This window comes from Petaurus breviceps, unplaced genomic scaffold, assembly GCF_028583685.1.
Source record: "Petaurus breviceps papuanus isolate PSGF00001 unplaced genomic scaffold, PetGlider_PUasm1.0 90145, whole genome shotgun sequence".
Taxonomy (NCBI): Eukaryota; Metazoa; Chordata; class Mammalia; order Diprotodontia; family Petauridae; genus Petaurus; species Petaurus breviceps.
In genome coordinates, this window is record NW_027187185.1 from 990279 (window position 1) to 997979 (window position 7701).

Here is a 7701-nt window from a genome sequence, read left to right on the forward strand (position 1 = left end):
TCTCTCTCTCTCTCTCTCTCTCTCTCTCTCTCTCTCTCTCTCTCTCTTTCTCTCTCTCTCCTTTTACCCAGTGTGTGTGGATCTGGACAGGCCTCTACCCTGGTGATAACGACCTGTCTCATGGATGTCCTAAGTTTTCTCAGGCCAAAAAAACCAAAATGTGTCTCACCCTGACCTATTGTTGACTCTGACACTCCAAAAGGTCATTTGAGGCATCATTTTATAGTTGCTTGGAGAGGGTACTGAGAAAATTCAACTGAGCTGTTGTCTCTAATCTATTGTCTTGGCTTCTAGCTACTTGTACTCTGTAACCTTTTATATACAAATGCCTGGGCTAGGACCTGGGATCTGCTTCCACTACTGCATTCCTCACTTTATGCTCACCAAATAAAGCTCATAGTTTTGGTGAGCCTCTAGCTTCACAGAGACCCCTTTACCTTCTGTAGCTACCCAGAACACGGGGTGAGTTGAATTAATAAAAGATTAGTCTTGGAGTGGAGAGCAGTAGAGTTTTTGACTGATGTAACCACCCGAGGCAAGGAGTGGACTAGCCACACTAGCCACAAAGCCCTCTCGGATTTGTAGTTCTTCCCACTTTGGAGAAGAGAGTAAACTAATGAAAATCAGACCTAGTGAGTAGGGTAAAGTTTTGGGTGATAGTGCCAGACAGTGAGGAAACAGGAGGACAGAAGAGGAAAAAAAAGGTAGATGATTACAACTGCTCAACCACAACTTCGGAAGGTGAGAGATGGATGACCTCTACATGAACAAGTGGAAGAGCGTGTGATAAGACAAAAAGATCCCCCTTGTCTTATTGTTGTTGTTAAGTTGTTCAGTTGTGTTTGACTCTTCACAGCCCCATTTGGGGTTTTCTTGGCAAAGATAGTGGAGTGGTTTGCTGTTTCCTTCTCCTGATCATTTAACAGGGGAGGAAACTGAGGCAAAAAGTACTGAGGGATTTTATCCAAGATCACACAGCTAGTAAGTATCTGAAGTCAGATTTGAACTCAGAAAGATAAGTCTTCTGGACTTCAGGTCAAGCACTTTATCCACTGTGCCACCTAGCTGCCCAATCTAGCCTGTCTTACAACTATTTTAATTTTTTTGAAGACTATATTTGTTGTATTTTTAATATTAATTTTATAAACACCTGTAATTGATCTTGTCTTTGAGTTGCCTGGTGCCCTTTGTAGCAGAAGGTTGTGGGAGAGCAATGGCAGTGACTTGAGATAGGGTCTTTTCTTAGCACAGGACTGGAAGTGAAAACTCCAGTCCATTATTAGAAAGTTCTGCTTTCTAACTGGGAGGAACAGGGGGAAAAGTTTAGCCTCCTCCATTATTGGAGCTATTTTATTTTTGAGCTTAACTGAGTTTTCTAAATATCTTCTCTTGTGTCGCATAAAGTCACTTCCTGGAATCTAGTTATACATGAAGCACCCCTCTGAGTTCTCACTTCTCCCTTGGGTACTTTCAGTTTTTGAAAGGCTTTCAAATTGTTTATGGTCCTAGAAAGAGGGCAAAGCTAACTACAATTACAAATATGTACATTAATTGCCTCTCATTTTGCAATACTGTCCATAGATTCATTTTAAAAAATGATGTGATAATGAGTTAGTCCCTGATCCACATTAACATTAATGCTTTTAGAAACTGTTAAAATCAATGTCATCACCAACATCCTATTTGAAGAAGAAAATGGGACATAATAGGTGCTGTGAAACCATCTCATTGATTCGAGTGAATTCTCTGCCTCATTTTAAAGAATCTAAATTAAAGGGAAGCACATGGTATGTCAGAGCTGAAAACATTTTCTTCCCTTCTCCATTCCTTTCTCTATTTTTTAAATTTAGCATAGGGCAAAGGTACTGAGCAAAGGTTTGTCAGTGGAAGACACATTTACTTGAGCAACAAGGCGGAACTTTGTGAACAGATTTTTATTTTGTATAGCCTTCCTTCTATCTCAGAGGTTGTAATGTAATGCCAAGCAAAGGCAACTTCCCAATGTTCAAAATACCAGCATAGGTGCTCTCCATTTTATTCAGTGACAAATCAAGAACAGAGAAGATCAAAATATGACATCATTCAAAATACAGCATTTACTAAGGGTGATTAAATAATCTCCAAGTACTACCCCACCCCAGGACCTTCCATTCATTCAATCAATTACAAAGTCCCTGTTCTAAATACTACTCCACCCCTAGGCTGTACCTTCATTTAGTCCATCACAGAGCCCCTCTTCTCAAATGGAGATTAGTTTCCAATCATAAGTAAAGTACATTCATTTGTTCAATCATAGAACACAAAAAGGTCAAAAGTTCCCCACCCCTGGATCACAATTGAATCTACCCCAGAGTTACAACAAGTTTAAGCACAGCACTTAATACCCAAATGGAGGTCTTTTCTTCATCTTGACACAAGGCAAGTTCTCAGCAATCTTTGTTCCTGGGGAGACAAAGCTTAGCAAGGCCACAAGATACATTGCCAGTTTCTTCATTAATTCATCCTGTGTCTGCAGAACAGTCCTAGGACCCCTGAAAACATTAGCAAAACCCTCTCCCAGGATTTCTGTAAACATACAACAAGAAAATCCTTCTTCAGGGCTTCTGAACCAACAGAAAGGTTCCCAGACCCCTGCAACAACAGCACTATCCTTCACCAGTGGACAAATCTGGCAAAACAACATCAAAACAGACAGACAAAGTACCAGCAAAAGAGCCATGTCTCCTCAGTCCTTGGCAGCTCTGGGAGCAGGTCTCAAAAGTCCAGGACAATTCAAAGGGGCCCTCAGCAATCCTCTCAGTCTCTCTCTGCCTCCACAAGTGCTGCTTCCAAAAAGTTCTTCTTCCTCTCTCTCGTGTCTCTCCAAATCTACCAGGAGTCACCAGCTTCTCCCAGTTCAGCACTCTCTTTTCACATCAACAAGTTCATCCCACAGGTGGGATTAACAAGCTCTGGGTTTTAACACAATCAAACCAAAAACCAAGCCAATACAGGGGGATCTTTAAATGCCATTACTATTACAGAGGTCACCACAAAGATGAGATCCGTACAATTCTTTTTAATACTAAGAGTGAGCTCTATCTCTGTATTGGATGCTCATATTGAGATTTTGCCTATATGGTATCAAATTTTCCTGATGAAAAATGGATATTTCACATTCTGGAGCTAAATATTACCCTTGTATCAGTGATGCCAATGTCAGGAGTCAGGGCTCCATCTTGGGGACTGTCATACTTACTTGACTGGTCCTTCAAAAAGAATCATCCTGCCCACAGTTTGGAGCCAACTCCACATGTGTATTGACTTGGACAATGATATTTCAGAACAAAGTTTTATAGAAACAAAACAAACAAACAAGTGATCTTTCTTTGCAAAGCTTTTTTATGTATGTTACTTATAGTACAATGATAAATGGACTTAAAGTCAGGGAAGCATGAGTGGAAATTTCTTTATCACTTAGTAACTGTATGTCATTTAACTTCTTTCTGTCTCAGTTTGCTCATCTGTATAATAGGGGTAATAGTAGCACTTACATCACAGGGTTGTTGTGCAAGTATGAAAGGTCTTGCTGTTTTCCAACTCCATTTCTCATCAATTCCATAATCAATGCAAATTTTTTGTTGGGCTTGCCATTTACTTGCTATTAGTTATATATTCATGAATGAAATTAGGTCTTCAAAGTGTCCCCTTCATTCTTTCAGGGTGATATGGGAGATGATATCCTCAAAAATGGGAAATAAGACAAAGATTTAAAAGTTTTCTGATTAAATGGAGCAGAAAGCAACAGAATCAGGGCATCCAGGTGTTGCAGTGAGTAAGAGTGCCAGCCCCGGAGTCAGGAGACCTGGGTCCGAATCCGGGCTCAGATACTTAGCACCACACCCAGAAATAACTGGCTGTGTAACCTTAAGCAAGTTACTTTAACCCCAATTGCTTCAAAAAAAAAAAGCAACAGAATCAAACTCTTTTTTCTGGTAATGGCAATTAGGAGGCATATGAGAGGCAGCATGATATAGTGGATAGGTAGATGGTCTCCAATCTAGAAAATATGGGTTGAAGTTCTGCTTATAACACAGGCTGACTGTGTAATACTGTGCAAGTCAAAATCTCTCAGTGTCCCAACAAACTCTTTAAGGCTATAAATTTCAGAGAAAGGGCTGATTTACATTCTTAAGTACCTTATAGAAGTACCCCAAACCAATAAAATGCCAGGTTCAGTCTAATAACAACAAAAATAAAAATAGTCATATAGTGCCTTATGTTTCCAAAGCACTAGCACTTTACTTACATTCTCATTTGAGATCTGCAATAACCATGTGAGATAAGTAGTAATATCCTCATTTTCTGGAAATCAAACATGAAATTACAAACTAACATATTAAAAAGTATTTTTTTCTCTAAAATACCATTCTTTCGAGCTAAGAAACAATAGAAAAAGATGGATTTTCAGCAAGAGGAAAGAATCTGAGTATTTCCTTCAGTATAAATCAAAGGTCAGCTAGTCATTTGATATGAACATTCATCCAACAAAAGAAACAAAAAAGTTAAAGGAGGTTATATGGTAAGAAAAGACCAAGCAGTTAAACAAATTCTTATATCCTTCTATTTCATTTTGAAACTTTCACCTTGTTTTCAGATCATTGAGAGAAAAGGAAAAAAAAAAGTATCTTTTGATAAATTTCAAAAGAAATGTCATAGTAACAGAGAAGAGGGGAAGGATGATAAAGTGAATTTATATTTCTTGGACTAGAATTCATTTTACCTAATTCGTGAATTAATTTTTCTGTATGTGTGTGCAGAATCCTTTCTTCAAATAGGAAAATGAAGAAAGCAAGTACCTGTTTACCATAAAGGATCTGGGGAGAGAATTGGAAGGGAATAGGGGAGTAGATCTTGGGAGTGGGGATGGGAATGAAGTTCCTTTTGTACATGAGGAACATTCTCTGAAGACTTCACAATGTTTTCCCAAGAAATATAGTGCAAAGTCAAAGATCTCACTACATATTCCAGTCATTGGGAGGAGACATTTCAGGCACATTTCTGAACATGTGAAGTTCTGTTATACATCCCACAATAGGAAAGGAGAAATCTGGATTCCTAGGTATGCCTGACACAAAGGGCAAGAAGAAGGTATAGAGGGGGGTCTCAGAGAGGATATAGATGATATAGATGACTCCTAGATGTACAAGTGATAAATGCAAGGTTCAGCTCATGTCCCAGTATTCTTAGCAAAGAAATCAATTACTACAGTTTTCTTAGTACACTTCACTATCTCCTTCATTTATTAATATTTTGGGAAATGGGACAGCTTGGGGATGGATATTCAAAGAAATATGGAGAGCCCTACTTGTACTAGTAATTGGATAGGATAGAGCAGGGGACAAGGTATTTTTGCCTTAAGTGAGAATCATAGAGAAATTAAAGAATGTTTTCTGCAAAGCCCAAGAATGGAAAGATCAGATTCTGGGGAAATCTAGTAGAGAGGAGTAAGGAATTAATATTCTTGGAAAGCATTCCAGAAATCAATTTTATTTATATTAAGAGATTAGGATTGTGGGGGTGGGAGGTGGCACAGGGAAGATTCTGGACCATATTCTTTTTCAATTTGAGGAAGAAGAGAAAGAGATGACAACAAAGACAGAAAGAGAGAATAAAAATAAAAGTAGGTTCAAGGAATTAGGGTTTAAGATAATGGGAGGAGACTGTGGTCAAATTACTGTTAGTAAAGCCAATTTTAATGACCTAAAGCCATTTTAAAAAGAGAAAAAAGTGATCATATAGCAGAATCTAATGTAGAAAAATGTAAAATTAAAAACTATAATACTAGATGTGAAAAATTAAACTTCCCAATAAAGCAATAAAGATTGGCAGAATGGCTAAGAAAGCAAAATCAAATAATTACTTGCTTTATAAAAAACACATTTAACCTGCAAAAGCATATATGGAATGAAAAGGGTGTGTGGCAATAAAGTTTATTATGGTGACCTTAAAAAGGAGCTGCAATTGCTTGAGATATGACAATAAATATCAATACTGTCAGACACAAACAGAAACTACATTATTCTTAGGCCATATCCTAATTAAATAGATTTAAATTCTCAAAGGAAAAGCTAATTGAACAAAGAAACTGATAGCTATACAGTAACTCTAGATGACTTTAATATTCCTCTTTGAGACCTGAGTTAATCCAACCAAAAGCTAAACTAGAAAGAAACTGAACAGTTAGAAAAATTTGGACATCTATTGACTCTTTCTCCTCTCTCTCAGAATTAGATGACACCTTTACAAAAATCAGTCCTATGCTAGGACACAAAGAAATCTCTTACAAATGTAGAAAGGCAGAAATATTAAATGGATTTTTAAATATAATAAAATATAGTAATCAGTAAAAGAAATAGGAACAAAAATACAGACCTTGGAGGAAGGGAAAAGGGGTAATGTAATGTAATGCCAAGGAAAGGCAACTTCCCAAGGTTCAAAACACCAGCATAGGTGCTCTCCATTTTATTCAGTGACAAATCAAGAACAGAGAAGATCAAAATATGACATCATTCAAAATACAGCATTTACTAAGGGTGATTAAATAATCTCCAAGTACTACCTCACCCCAGGACCTTCCAATCATTCAATCAATTACCAAGTCCCTCTTCTAAATACTGCTCCACCCCTGGACTGTACCTTCATTTAGTCCACCACAAAACCCCTCTTCTCAAATGGAGATTAGTTTCCAAACATAAGTAAAGTACATTCATTTGTTCAACCATAGAACACAAAAAGGTCAAAAGTTCCCCACCCCTGGATCACAATTGAATCTACCCCAGAGTTACAAGTTTAAGCACAGCACTTAATACCCAAATGGAGGTCTTTTCTTCATCTTGACATGAGGCAAGTTCTCAGCAATCTTAGTTCCTGGGGAGACAAGGCTTAGCAAGGCCACAAGATACATTGCCAGTCCCTTCATTAATTCATCCTCTGTCTGCAGAACAGTCCTAGAACCCCTGAAAACATTAGCAAAACCCTCTCCCAGGATTTCTGTAAACATACAACAAGAAAATCCTTCTTCAGGGCTTCTGAACCAACAGAAAGGTTCCCAGACCCCTGCAACAACAGCACTGCCCTTCACCAGTGGACAATATTCACTCTCTCTCTGCAGGACAGTCTCGGGAGCTCTGAACCAACAGAAAGGTTCCAGGACTTCTTCAACAGGACTGTCTTTCACCAGTGGACAAATCTGGCAAAACAACATCAAAACAGACAGACAAAGTACCAGCAAAACATCCATGTCTCCTCAGTCCTTGGCAGCTCTGGGGGCAGGTCTCAAAAGTCCAGGGCGATTCAAAGTGGCCCCCCAGCAATTCTCTCAGTTTCTCTCTGCCTCCACGAGGGTGCTGCTTCCAAAAAGTTCTTCTGCCTCTCTCTTGTCTCCCCAAATCTAGTCACCAGCTCCTCCCAGTTCAGGACTCTCTTTTCACATCAACAAGTCCATTCCACCTGTGGGATTAACAAACTCTGGGTTTTAACACAATCAATTTGAAAACCAAGCCAATACAGGGGGATCTTTATATTCCATTACTATCACAGGTAATTTAAGGGGTAACAGATGAGATAACAACAAAAAAATCAATAAAATATTTTTATAAAAATGGAGACTAAATGATAAGTTAAAAGATAATGATGAGATAACATAGCAATATTCGTGGG